Source organism: Carassius gibelio, chromosome A19 (genome assembly GCF_023724105.1).
Source record: "Carassius gibelio isolate Cgi1373 ecotype wild population from Czech Republic chromosome A19, carGib1.2-hapl.c, whole genome shotgun sequence".
In the NCBI taxonomy this organism is placed as follows: domain Eukaryota; kingdom Metazoa; phylum Chordata; class Actinopteri; order Cypriniformes; family Cyprinidae; genus Carassius; species Carassius gibelio.
The window spans coordinates 1,266,955-1,279,877 of NC_068389.1; the positions used below are offsets into that span (position 1 = coordinate 1,266,955).

Sequence of the window (12,923 nt, forward strand, 5' to 3'; positions counted from 1 at the left end):
TTAGCAGGTTTAGGTCTGGTTAGTACTTGGATGAGAGACCGCCAAGGAATACCAGGTGCTTTAAGCTTTTGGAATTTTTTCACTTAGTATATAATAAATTTGGCAAAAAATAGAGTCAGTGCCCGATCTCTGAATATAAGCAGGTTTGGGCCAGGTTAGTACATGGATGGGAGACTGCCTAGGAATACCAGGTGCTTTAAGCTTTTGGGGTTTCTTTCCTACTTTTATAATGTACTGGCGAGTAGATTGGCTGATCTTTAAATAGCCTTCTCTTTGCAGCAGTCTTCGCTTATGGCCATACCAGCCTGGCTATGCCCGATCTTGTCTGATCTCGTAAGCTAAGCAGGTTTGGGCCTGGTTAGTGCCTGGATGGGAGACCGCCTGGGAATACCAGGTACTCTAAGTTTTTTTGAAATTTTTCACTTAGTAAATAATAATTTTGCCAAAAAATAGAGTCAATGCCCGATCTCTGAATATAAGCAGGTTTGCGCCAGGTTAGTACATGGATGGGAGACTGCCTGGGAATACCAGGTGCTTTAAATGTTTGGATATTTTTCACGAATTATATAATAATCTTGCAAAAAAAAAAAAAAAGAGTCAATGCCCGATCTCTGAATCTTAGCAGGTTTAGGTCTGGTTAGTACTTGGATGAGAGACCGCCAAGGAATACCAGGTGCTTTAAGCTTTTGGAATTTTTTCACTTAGTATATAATAAATTTGGCAAAAAATAGAGTCAATGCCCGATCTCTGAATATAAGCAGGTTTGGGCCAGGTTAGTACATGGATGGGAGACTGCCTGGGAATACCAGGTGCTTTAAATTTTTGGATATTTTTCACGAATTATATAATAATCTGGCAAAAAAAAAAAAAAAAGAGTCAATGCCCGATCTCTGAATCTTAGCAGGTTTAGGTCTGGTTAGTACTTGGATGAGAGACCGCCAAGGAATACCAGGTGCTTTAAGCTTTTGGAATTTTTTCACTTAGTATATAATAAATTTGGCAAAAAATAGAGTCAGTGCCCGATCTCTGAATATAAGCAGGTTTGGGCCAGGTTAGTACATGGATGGGAGACTGCCTGGGAATACCAGGTGCTTTAAATTTTTGGATATTTTTCACAAATTATATAATAATCTTGCAAAAAAAAAATAAATAGAGTCAATGCCCGATCTCTGAATCTTAGCAGGTTTAGGTCTGGTTAGTACTTGGATGAGAGACCGCCTAGGAATACCAGGTGCTTTAAGCTTTTGGGGTTTCTTTCCTACTTTTATAATGTACTGGCGAGTAGATTGGCTGATCTTTAAATAGCCTTCTCTTTGCAGCAGTCTTCGCTTATGGCCATACCAGCCTGGCTATGCCCGATCTTGTCTGATCTCGTAAGCTAAGCAGGTTTGGGCCTGGTTAGTGCCTGGATGGGAGACCGCCTGGGAATACCAGGTACTCTAAGTTTTTTTGAAATTTTTCACTTAGTATATAATAATTTTGCCAAAAAATAGAGTCAATGCCCGATCTCTGAATATAAGCAGGTTTGCGCCAGGTTAGTACATGGATGGGAGACTGCCTGGGAATACCAGGTGCTTTAAATGTTTGGATATTTTTCACGAATTATATAATAATCTTGCAAAAAAAAAAAAAAAGAGTCAATGCCCGATCTCTGAATCATAGCAGGTTTAGGTCTGGTTAGTACTTGGATGAGAGACCGCCAAGGAATACCAGGTGCTTTAAGCTTTTGGAATTTTTTCACTTAGTATATAATAAATTTGGCAAAAAATAGAGTCAATGCCCGATCTCTGAATATAAGCAGGTTTGCGCCAGGTTAGTACATGGATGGGAGACTGCCTGGGAATACCAGGTGCTTTAAATGTTTGGATATTTTTCACGAATTATATAATAATCTTGCAAAAAAAAAAAAAAAGAGTCAATGCCCGATCTCTGAATTTTAGGAGGTTTAGGTCTAGTTAGTACTTGGATGAGAGACCGCCAAGGAATACCAGGTGCTTTAAGCTTTTGGAATTTTTTCACTTAGTATATAATAAATTTGGCAAAAAATAGAGTCAATGCCCGATCTCTGAATATAAGCAGGTTTGCGCCAGGTTAGTACATGGATGGGAGACTGCCTGGGAATACCAGGTGCTTTAAATTTTTGGATTTTTTTCACGAATTATATAATAATCTGGCAAAAAAAAAAAAAAAAAAGAGTCAATGCCCGATCTCTGAATCTTAGCAGGTTTAGATCTGGTTAGTACTTGGATGAGAGACCGCCAAGGAATACCAGGTGCTTTAAGCTTTTGGAATTTTTTCACTTAGTATATAATAAATTTGGCAAAAAATAGAGTCAGTGCCCGATCTCTGAATATAAGCAGGTTTGGGCCAGGTTAGTACATGGATGGGAGACTGCCTGGGAATACCAGGTGCTTTAAATTTTTGGATATTTTTCACAAATTATATAATAATCTTGCAAAAAAAAAAAAAAAGAGTCAATGCTCGATCTCTGAATCTTAGCAGGTTTAGGTCTGGTTAGTACTTGGATGAGAGACCGCCTAGGAATACCAGGTGCTTTAAGCTTTTGGGGTTTCTTTCCTACTTTTATAATGCACTGGCGAGTAGATTGGCTGATCTTTAAATAGCCTTCTCTTTGCAGCAGTCTTCGCTTATGGCCATACCAGCCTGGCTATGCCCGATCTTGTCTGATCTCGTAAGCTAAGCAGGTTTGGGCCTGGTTAGTGCCTGGATGGGAGACCGCCTGGGAATACCAGGTACTCTAAGTTTTTTTGAAATTTTTCACTTAGTATATAATAATTTTGCCAAAAAATAGAGTCAATGCCCGATCTCTGAATATAAGCAGGTTTGCGCCAGGTTAGTACATGGATGGGAGACTGCCTGGGAATACCAGGTGCTTTAAATGTTTGGATATTTTTCACGAATTATATATTAATCTTGCAAAAAAAAAAAAAAAGAGTCAATGCCCGATCTCTGAATCTTAGCAGGTTTAGGTCTGGTTAGTACTTGGATGAGAGACCGCCAAGGAATACCAGGTGCTTTAAGCTTTTGGAATTTTTTCACTTAGTATATAATAAATTTGCCAAAAAATAGAGTCAATGCCCGATCTCTGAATATAAGCAGGTTTGGGCCAGGTTAGTACTTGGATGAGAGACCGCCTAGGAATACCAGGTGCTTTAAGCTTTTGGGGTTTCTTTCCTACTTTTATAATGTACTGGCGAGTAGATTGGCTGATCTTTAAATAGCCTTCTCTTTGCAGCAGTCTTCGCTTATGGCCATACCAGCCTGGCTATGCCCGATCTTGTCTGATCTCGGAAGCTAAGCAGGTTTGGGCCTGGTTAGTGCCTGGATGGGAGACCGCCTGGGAATACCAGGTACTCTAAGTTTTTTTGAAATTTTTCACTTAGTAAATAATAATTTTGCCAAAAAATAGAGTCAATGCCCGATCTCTGAATATAAGCAGGTTTGCGCCAGGTTAGTACATGGATGGGAGACTGCCTGGGAATACCAGGTGCTTTAAATGTTTGGATATTTTTCACGAATTATATAATAATCTTGCAAAAAAAAAAAAAAAGAGTCAATGCCCGATCTCTGAATCTTAGCAGGTTTAGGTCTGGTTAGTACTTGGATGAGAGACCGCCAAGGAATACCAGGTGCTTTAAGCTTTTGGAATTTTTTCACTTAGTATATAATAAATTTGGCAAAAAATAGAGTCAATGCCCGATCTCTGAATATAAGCAGGTTTGGGCCAGGTTAGTACATGGATGGGAGACTGCCTGGGAATACCAGGTGCTTTAAATTTTTGGATATTTTTCACGAATTATATAATAATCTGGCAAAAAAAAAAAAAAAAGAGTCAATGCCCGATCTCTGAATCTTAGCAGGTTTAGGTCTGGTTAGTACTTGGATGAGAGACCGCCAAGGAATACCAGGTGCTTTAAGCTTTTGGAATTTTTTCACTTAGTATATAATAAATTTGGCAAAAAATAGAGTCAGTGCCCGATCTCTGAATATAAGCAGGTTTGGGCCAGGTTAGTACATGGATGGGAGACTGCCTGGGAATACCAGGTGCTTTAAATTTTTGGATATTTTTCACAAATTATATAATAATCTTGCAAAAAAAAAAAAAAAGAGTCAATGCTCGATCTCTGAATCTTAGCAGGTTTAGGTCTGGTTAGTACTTGGATGAGAGACCGCCTAGGAATACCAGGTGCTTTAAGCTTTTGGGGTTTCTTTCCTACTTTTATAATGTACTGGCGAGTAGATTGGCTGATCTTTAAATAGCCTTCTCTTTGCAGCAGTCTTCGCTTATGGCCATACCAGCCTGGCTATGCCCGATCTTGTCTGATCTCGTAAGCTAAGCAGGTTTGGGTCTGGTTAGTGCCTGGATGGGAGACTGCCTGGGAATGCCAGGTACTGTAAGCTTTTTTGAAATTTTTCACTTAGTATATAATAATTTTGCCAAAAAATAGAGTCAATGCCCGATCTCTGAATATAAGCAGGTTTGCGCCAGGTTAGTACATGGATGGGAGACTGCCTGGGAATACCAGGTGCTTTAAATGTTTGGATATTTTTCACGAATTATATAATAATCTTGCAAAAAAAAAAAAAAACAGTCAATGCCCGATCTCTGAATCATAGCAGGTTTAGGTCTGGTTAGTACTTGGATGAGAGACCGCCAAGGAATACCAGGTGCTTTAAGCTTTTGGAATTTTTTCACTTAGTATATAATAAATTTGGCAAAAAATAGAGTCAATGCCCGAGCTCTGAATATAAGCAGGTTTGGGCCAGGTTAGTACATGGATGGGAGACTGCCTGGGAATACCAGGTGCTTAAAATTTTTGGATATTTTTCACAAATTATATAATAATCTTGCAAAAAAAAAAAAAAGAGTCAATGCCCGATCTCTGAATCTTAGCAGGTTTAGGTCTGGTTAGTACTTGGATGAGAGACCGCCTAGGAATACCAGGTGCTTTAAGCTTTTGGGGTTTCTTTCCTACTTTTATAATGTACTGGCGAGTAGATTGGCTGATCTTTAAATAGCCTTCTCTTTGCAGCAGTCTTCGCTTATGGCCATACCAGCCTGGCTATGCCCGATCTTGTCTGATCTCGTAAGCTAAGCAGGTTTGGGCCTGGTTAGTGCCTGGATGGGAGACCGCCTGGGAATACCAGGTACTCTAAGTTTTTTTGAAATTTTTCACTTAGTATATAATAATTTTGCCAAAAAATAGAGTCAATGCCCGATCTCTGAATATAAGCAGGTTTGCGCCAGGTTAGTACATGGATGGGAGACTGCCTGGGAATACCAGGTGCTTTAAATATTTGGATATTTTTCACGAATTATATATTAATCTTGCAAAAAAAAAAAAAAAAGAGTCAATGCCCGATCTCTGAATCTTAGCAGGTTTAGGTCTGGTTAGTACTTGGATGAGAGACCGCCAAGGAATACCAGGTGCTTTAAGCTTTTGGAATTTTTTCACTTAGTATATAATAAATTTGCCAAAAAATAGAGTCAATGCCCGATCTCTGAATATAAGCAGGTTTGGGCCAGGTTAGTAATTGGATGAGAGACCGCCTAGGAATACCAGGTGCTTTAAGCTTTTGGGGTTTCTTTCCTACTTTTATAATGTACTGGCGAGTAGATTGGCTGATCTTTAAATAGCCTTCTCTTTGCAGCAGTCTTCGCTTATGGCCATACCAGCCTGGCTATGCCCGATCTTGTCTGATCTCGGAAGCTAAGCAGGTTTGGGCCTGGTTAGTGCCTGGATGGGAGACCGCCTGGGAATACCAGGTACTGTAAGCTTTTTTGAAATTTTTCACTTAGTATATAATAATTTTGCCAAAAAATAGAGTCAATGCCCGATCTCTGAATATAAGCAGGTTTGCGCCAGGTTAGTACATGGATGGGAGACTGCCTGGGAATATCAGGTGCTTTAAATTTTTGGATATTTTTCACGAATTATATAATAATCTTGCAAAAAAAAAAAAAAAAAAAAAAAAAGAGTCAATGCCCGATCTCTGAATCTTAGCAGGTTTAGGTCTGGTTAGTACTTGGATGAGAGACCGCCAAGGAATACCAGGTGCTTTAAGCTTTTGGAATTTTTTCACTTAGTATATAATAAATTTGGCAAAAAATAGAGTCAATGCCCGATCTCTGAATATAAGCAGGTTTGGGCCAGGTTAGTACATGGATGGGAGACTGCCTGGGAATACCAGGTGCTTTAAATTTTTGGATATTTTTCACGAATTATATAATAATCTGGCAAAAAAAAAAAAAAAAGAGTCAATGCCCGATCTCTGAATCTTAGCAGGTTTAGGTCTGGTTAGTACTTGGATGAGAGACCGCCAAGGAATACCAGGTGCTTTAAGCTTTTGGAATTTTTTCACTTAGTATATAATAAATTTGGCAAAAAATAGAGTCAGTGCCCGATCTCTGAATATAAGCAGGTTTGGGCCAGGTTAGTACATGGATGGGAGACTGCCTAGGAATACCAGGTGCTTTAAGCTTTTGGGGTTTCTTTCCTACTTTTATAATGTACTGGCGAGTAGATTGGCTGATCTTTAAATAGCCTTCTCTTTGCAGCAGTCTTCGCTTATGGCCATACCAGCCTGGCTATGCCCGATCTTGTCTGATCTCGTAAGCTAAGCAGGTTTGGGCCTGGTTAGTGCCTGGATGGGAGACCGCCTGGGAATACCAGGTACTCTAAGTTTTTTTGAAATTTTTCACTTAGTAAATAATAATTTTGCCAAAAAATAGAGTCAATGCCCGATCTCTGAATATAAGCAGGTTTGCGCCAGGTTAGTACATGGATGGGAGACTGCCTGGGAATACCAGGTGCTTTAAATGTTTGGATATTTTTCACGAATTATATAATAATCTTGCAAAAAAAAAAAAAAAGAGTCAATGCCCGATCTCTGAATCTTAGCAGGTTTAGGTCTGGTTAGTACTTGGATGAGAGACCGCCAAGGAATACCAGGTGCTTTAAGCTTTTGGAATTTTTTCACTTAGTATATAATAAATTTGGCAAAAAATAGAGTCAATGCCCGATCTCTGAATATAAGCAGGTTTGGGCCAGGTTAGTACATGGATGGGAGACTGCCTGGGAATACCAGGTGCTTTAAATTTTTGGATATTTTTCACGAATTATATAATAATCTGGCAAAAAAAAAAAAAAAAGAGTCAATGCCCGATCTCTGAATCTTAGCAGGTTTAGGTCTGGTTAGTACTTGGATGAGAGACCGCCAAGGAATACCAGGTGCTTTAAGCTTTTGGAATTTTTTCACTTAGTATATAATAAATTTGGCAAAAAATAGAGTCAGTGCCCGATCTCTGAATATAAGCAGGTTTGGGCCAGGTTAGTACATGGATGGGAGACTGCCTGGGAATACCAGGTGCTTTAAATTTTTGGATATTTTTCACAAATTATATAATAATCTTGCAAAAAAAAAATAAATAGAGTCAATGCCCGATCTCTGAATCTTAGCAGGTTTAGGTCTGGTTAGTACTTGGATGAGAGACCGCCTAGGAATACCAGGTGCTTTAAGCTTTTGGGGTTTCTTTCCTACTTTTATAATGTACTGGCGAGTAGATTGGCTGATCTTTAAATAGCCTTCTCTTTGCAGCAGTCTTCGCTTATGGCCATACCAGCCTGGCTATGCCCGATCTTGTCTGATCTCGTAAGCTAAGCAGGTTTGGGCCTGGTTAGTGCCTGGATGGGAGACCGCCTGGGAATACCAGGTACTCTAAGTTTTTTTGAAATTTTTCACTTAGTATATAATAATTTTGCCAAAAAATAGAGTCAATGCCCGATCTCTGAATATAAGCAGGTTTGCGCCAGGTTAGTACATGGATGGGAGACTGCCTGGGAATACCAGGTGCTTTAAATGTTTGGATATTTTTCACGAATTATATAATAATCTTGCAAAAAAAAAAAAAAAGAGTCAATGCCCGATCTCTGAATCATAGCAGGTTTAGGTCTGGTTAGTACTTGGATGAGAGACCGCCAAGGAATACCAGGTGCTTTAAGCTTTTGGAATTTTTTCACTTAGTATATAATAAATTTGGCAAAAAATAGAGTCAATGCCCGATCTCTGAATATAAGCAGGTTTGCGCCAGGTTAGTACATGGATGGGAGACTGCCTGGGAATACCAGGTGCTTTAAATGTTTGGATATTTTTCACGAATTATATAATAATCTTGCAAAAAAAAAAAAAAAGAGTCAATGCCCGATCTCTGAATTTTAGGAGGTTTAGGTCTAGTTAGTACTTGGATGAGAGACCGCCAAGGAATACCAGGTGCTTTAAGCTTTTGGAATTTTTTCACTTAGTATATAATAAATTTGGCAAAAAATAGAGTCAATGCCCGATCTCTGAATATAAGCAGGTTTGCGCCAGGTTAGTACATGGATGGGAGACTGCCTGGGAATACCAGGTGCTTTAAATTTTTGGATTTTTTTCACGAATTATATAATAATCTGGCAAAAAAAAAAAAAAAAAAGAGTCAATGCCCGATCTCTGAATCTTAGCAGGTTTAGATCTGGTTAGTACTTGGATGAGAGACCGCCAAGGAATACCAGGTGCTTTAAGCTTTTGGAATTTTTTCACTTAGTATATAATAAATTTGGCAAAAAATAGAGTCAGTGCCCGATCTCTGAATATAAGCAGGTTTGGGCCAGGTTAGTACATGGATGGGAGACTGCCTGGGAATACCAGGTGCTTTAAATTTTTGGATATTTTTCACAAATTATATAATAATCTTGCAAAAAAAAAAAAAAAGAGTCAATGCTCGATCTCTGAATCTTAGCAGGTTTAGGTCTGGTTAGTACTTGGATGAGAGACCGCCTAGGAATACCAGGTGCTTTAAGCTTTTGGGGTTTCTTTCCTACTTTTATAATGCACTGGCGAGTAGATTGGCTGATCTTTAAATAGCCTTCTCTTTGCAGCAGTCTTCGCTTATGGCCATACCAGCCTGGCTATGCCCGATCTTGTCTGATCTCGTAAGCTAAGCAGGTTTGGGCCTGGTTAGTGCCTGGATGGGAGACCGCCTGGGAATACCAGGTACTCTAAGTTTTTTTGAAATTTTTCACTTAGTATATAATAATTTTGCCAAAAAATAGAGTCAATGCCCGATCTCTGAATATAAGCAGGTTTGCGCCAGGTTAGTACATGGATGGGAGACTGCCTGGGAATACCAGGTGCTTTAAATGTTTGGATATTTTTCACGAATTATATATTAATCTTGCAAAAAAAAAAAAAAAGAGTCAATGCCCGATCTCTGAATCTTAGCAGGTTTAGGTCTGGTTAGTACTTGGATGAGAGACCGCCAAGGAATACCAGGTGCTTTAAGCTTTTGGAATTTTTTCACTTAGTATATAATAAATTTGCCAAAAAATAGAGTCAATGCCCGATCTCTGAATATAAGCAGGTTTGGGCCAGGTTAGTACTTGGATGAGAGACCGCCTAGGAATACCAGGTGCTTTAAGCTTTTGGGGTTTCTTTCCTACTTTTATAATGTACTGGCGAGTAGATTGGCTGATCTTTAAATAGCCTTCTCTTTGCAGCAGTCTTCGCTTATGGCCATACCAGCCTGGCTATGCCCGATCTTGTCTGATCTCGGAAGCTAAGCAGGTTTGGGCCTGGTTAGTGCCTGGATGGGAGACCGCCTGGGAATACCAGGTACTGTAAGCTTTTTTGAAATTTTTCACTTAGTATATAATAATTTTGCCAAAAAATAGAGTCAATGCCCGATCTCTGAATATAAGCAGGTTTGCGCCAGGTTAGTACATGGATGGGAGACTGCCTGGGAATATCAGGTGCTTTAAATTTTTGGATATTTTTCACGAATTATATAATAATCTTGCAAAAAAAAAAAAAAAAAAAAAAAAAAAGAGTCAATGCCCGATCTCTGAATCTTAGCAGGTTTAGGTCTGGTTAGTACTTGGATGAGAGACCGCCAAGGAATACCAGGTGCTTTAAGCTTTTGGAAATTTTTCACTTAGTATATAATAAATTTGGCAAAAAATAGAGTCAATGCCCGATCTCTGAATATAAGCAGGTTTGGGCCAGGTTAGTACATGGATGGGAGACTGCCTGGGAATACCAGGTGCTTTAAATTTTTGGATATTTTTCACGAATTATATAATAATCTGGCAAAAAAAAAAAAAAAAAGAGTCAATGCCCGATCTCTGAATCTTAGCAGGTTTAGGTCTGGTTAGTACTTGGATGAGAGACCGCCAAGGAATACCAGGTGCTTTAAGCTTTTGGAATTTTTTCACTTAGTATATAATAAATTTGGCAAAAAATAGAGTCAGTGCCCGATCTCTGAATATAAGCAGGTTTGGGCCAGGTTAGTACATGGATGGGAGACTGCCTGGGAATACCAGGTGCTTTAAATTTTTGGATATTTTTCACAAATTATATAATAATCTTGCAAAAAAAAAAAATAAATAGAGTCAATGCCCGATCTCTGAATCTTAGCAGGTTTAGGTCTGGTTAGTACTTGGATGAGAGACCGCCTAGGAATACCAGGTGCTTTAAGCTTTTGGGGTTTCTTTCCTACTTTTATAATGTACTGGCGAGTAGATTGGCTGATCTTTAAATAGCCTTCTCTTTGCAGCAGTCTTCGCTTATGGCCATACCAGCCTGGCTATGCCCGATCTTGTCTGATCTCGTAAGCTAAGCAGGTTTGGGTCTGGTTAGTGCCTGGATGGGAGACTGCCTGGGAATGCCAGGTACTGTAAGCTTTTTTGAAATTTTTCACTTAGTATATAATAATTTTGCCAAAAAATAGAGTCAATGCCCGATCTCTGAATATAAGCAGGTTTGCGCCAGGTTAGTACATGGATGGGAGACTGCCTGGGAATACCAGGTGCTTTAAATGTTTGGATATTTTTCACGAATTATATAATAATCTTGCAAAAAAAAAAAAAAACAGTCAATGCCCGATCTCTGAATCATAGCAGGTTTAGGTCTGGTTAGTACTTGGATGAGAGACCGCCAAGGAATACCAGGTGCTTTAAGCTTTTGGAATTTTTTCACTTAGTATATAATAAATTTGGCAAAAAATAGAGTCAATGCCCGATCTCTGAATATAAGCAGGTTTGCGCCAGGTTAGTACATGGATGGGAGACTGCCTGGGAATACCAGGTGCTTTAAATTTTTGGATATTTTTCACAAATTATATAATAATCTTGCAAAAAAAAAAAAAAGAGTCAATGCCCGATCTCTGAATCTTAGCAGGTTTAGGTCTGGTTAGTACTTGGATGAGAGACCGCCTAGGAATACCAGGTGCTTTAAGCTTTTGGGGTTTCTTTCCTACTTTTATAATGTACTGGTGAGTAGATTGGCTGATCTTTAAATAGCCTTCTCTTTGCAGCAGTCTTCGCTTATGGCCATACCAGCCTGGCTATGCCCGATCTTGTCTGATCTCGTAAGCTAAGCAGGTTTGGGCCTGGTTAGTGCCTGGATGGGAGACCGCCTGGGAATACCAGGTACTCTAAGTTTTTTTGAAATTTTTCACTTAGTATATAATAATTTTGCCAAAAAATAGAGTCAATGCCCGATCTCTGAATATAAGCAGGTTTGCGCCAGGTTAGTACATGGATGGGAGACTGCCTGGGAATACCAGGTGCTTTAAATGTTTGGATATTTTTCACGAATTATATATTAATCTTGCAAAAAAAAAAAAAAAAGAGTCAATGCCCGATCTCTGAATCTTAGCAGGTTTAGGTCTGGTTAGTACTTGGATGAGAGACCGCCAAGGAATACCAGGTGCTTTAAGCTTTTGGAATTTTTTCACTTAGTATATAATAAATTTGCCAAAAAATAGAGTCAATGCCCGATCTCTGAATATAAGCAGGTTTGGGCCAGGTTAGTAATTGGATGAGAGACCGCCTAGGAATACCAGGTGCTTTAAGCTTTTGGGGTTTCTTTCCTACTTTTATAATGTACTGGCGAGTAGATTGGCTGATCTTTAAATAGCCTTCTCTTTGCAGCAGTCTTCGCTTATGGCCATACCAGCCTGGCTATGCCCGATCTTGTCTGATCTCGGAAGCTAAGCAGGTTTGGGCCTGGTTAGTGCCTGGATGGGAGACCGCCTGGGAATACCAGGTACTGTAAGCTTTTTTGAAATTTTTCACTTAGTATATAATAAATTTGGCAAAAAATAGAGTCAATGCCCGATCTCTGAATATAAGCAGGTTTGCGCCAGGTTAGTACATGGATGGGAGACTGCCTGGGAATACCAGGTGCTTTAAATGTTTGGATATTTTTCACGAATTATATAATAATCTTGCAAAAAAAAAAAAAAAGAGTCAATGCCCGATCTCTGAATTTTAGCAGGTTTAGGTCTAGTTAGTACTTGGATGAGAGACCGCCAAGGAATACCAGGTGCTTTAAGCTTTTGGAATTTTTTCACTTAGTATATAATAAATTTGGCAAAAAATAGAGTCAATGCCCGATCTCTGAATATAAGCAGGTTTGCGCCAGGTTAGTACATGGATGGGAGACTGCCTGGGAATACCAGGTGCTTTAAATTTTTGGATTTTTTTCACGAATTATATAATAATCTGGCAAAAAAAAAAAAAAAGAGTCAATGCCCGATCTCTGAATCTTAGCAGGTTTAGATCTGGTTAGTACTTGGATGAGAGACCGCCAAGGAATACCAGGTGCTTTAAGCTTTTGGAATTTTTTCACTTAGTATATAATAAATTTGGCAAAAAATAGAGTCAGTGCCCGATCTCTGAATATAAGCAGGTTTGGGCCAGGTTAGTACATGGATGGGAGACTGCCTGGGAATACCAGGTGCTTTAAATTTTTGGATATTTTTCACAAATTATATAATAATCTTGCAAAAAAAAAAAAAAGAGTCAATGCCCGATCTCTGAATCTTAGCAGGTTTAGGTCTGGTTAGTACTTGGATGAGAGAC

General features: G+C 39.1%; 3 non-coding genes and 11 pseudogenes across 3 annotated transcripts; all 14 read left to right on the plus strand.

Annotated features, from left to right (window-relative positions):
- Positions 1-287: 287 nt before the first annotated feature.
- Positions 288-406, plus strand: LOC127937014 (uncharacterized; annotated as a pseudogene).
- Positions 407-1,327: 921 nt separating this feature from the next.
- LOC127937015 (uncharacterized) lies at positions 1,328-1,446 on the plus strand (annotated as a pseudogene).
- A 1,200-nt stretch (positions 1,447-2,646) lies between these two features.
- LOC127937017 (uncharacterized) lies at positions 2,647-2,765 on the plus strand (annotated as a pseudogene).
- Positions 2,766-3,264: 499 nt separating this feature from the next.
- On the plus strand, positions 3,265-3,383 carry LOC127936125 (uncharacterized; annotated as a pseudogene).
- A 920-nt stretch (positions 3,384-4,303) lies between these two features.
- LOC127937284 (uncharacterized) lies at positions 4,304-4,422 on the plus strand (annotated as a pseudogene).
- A 640-nt stretch (positions 4,423-5,062) lies between these two features.
- Positions 5,063-5,181, plus strand: LOC127937018 (uncharacterized; annotated as a pseudogene).
- A 500-nt stretch (positions 5,182-5,681) lies between these two features.
- On the plus strand, positions 5,682-5,800 carry LOC127937714 (5S ribosomal RNA). Its single transcript, XR_008148496.1, has one exon. It is a non-coding gene; the product is annotated as a 5S ribosomal RNA (ribosomal RNA).
- A 788-nt stretch (positions 5,801-6,588) lies between these two features.
- On the plus strand, positions 6,589-6,707 carry LOC127937019 (uncharacterized; annotated as a pseudogene).
- A 921-nt stretch (positions 6,708-7,628) lies between these two features.
- Positions 7,629-7,747, plus strand: LOC127937020 (uncharacterized; annotated as a pseudogene).
- A 1,200-nt stretch (positions 7,748-8,947) lies between these two features.
- Positions 8,948-9,066, plus strand: LOC127937021 (uncharacterized; annotated as a pseudogene).
- Positions 9,067-9,565: 499 nt separating this feature from the next.
- On the plus strand, positions 9,566-9,684 carry LOC127937715 (5S ribosomal RNA). Its single transcript, XR_008148497.1, has one exon. It is a non-coding gene; the product is annotated as a 5S ribosomal RNA (ribosomal RNA).
- A 936-nt stretch (positions 9,685-10,620) lies between these two features.
- On the plus strand, positions 10,621-10,739 carry LOC127937286 (uncharacterized; annotated as a pseudogene).
- Positions 10,740-11,379: 640 nt separating this feature from the next.
- Positions 11,380-11,498, plus strand: LOC127937022 (uncharacterized; annotated as a pseudogene).
- Positions 11,499-11,998: 500 nt separating this feature from the next.
- On the plus strand, positions 11,999-12,117 carry LOC127937716 (5S ribosomal RNA). Its single transcript, XR_008148498.1, has one exon. It is a non-coding gene; the product is annotated as a 5S ribosomal RNA (ribosomal RNA).
- Positions 12,118-12,923: the final 806 nt, after the last annotated feature.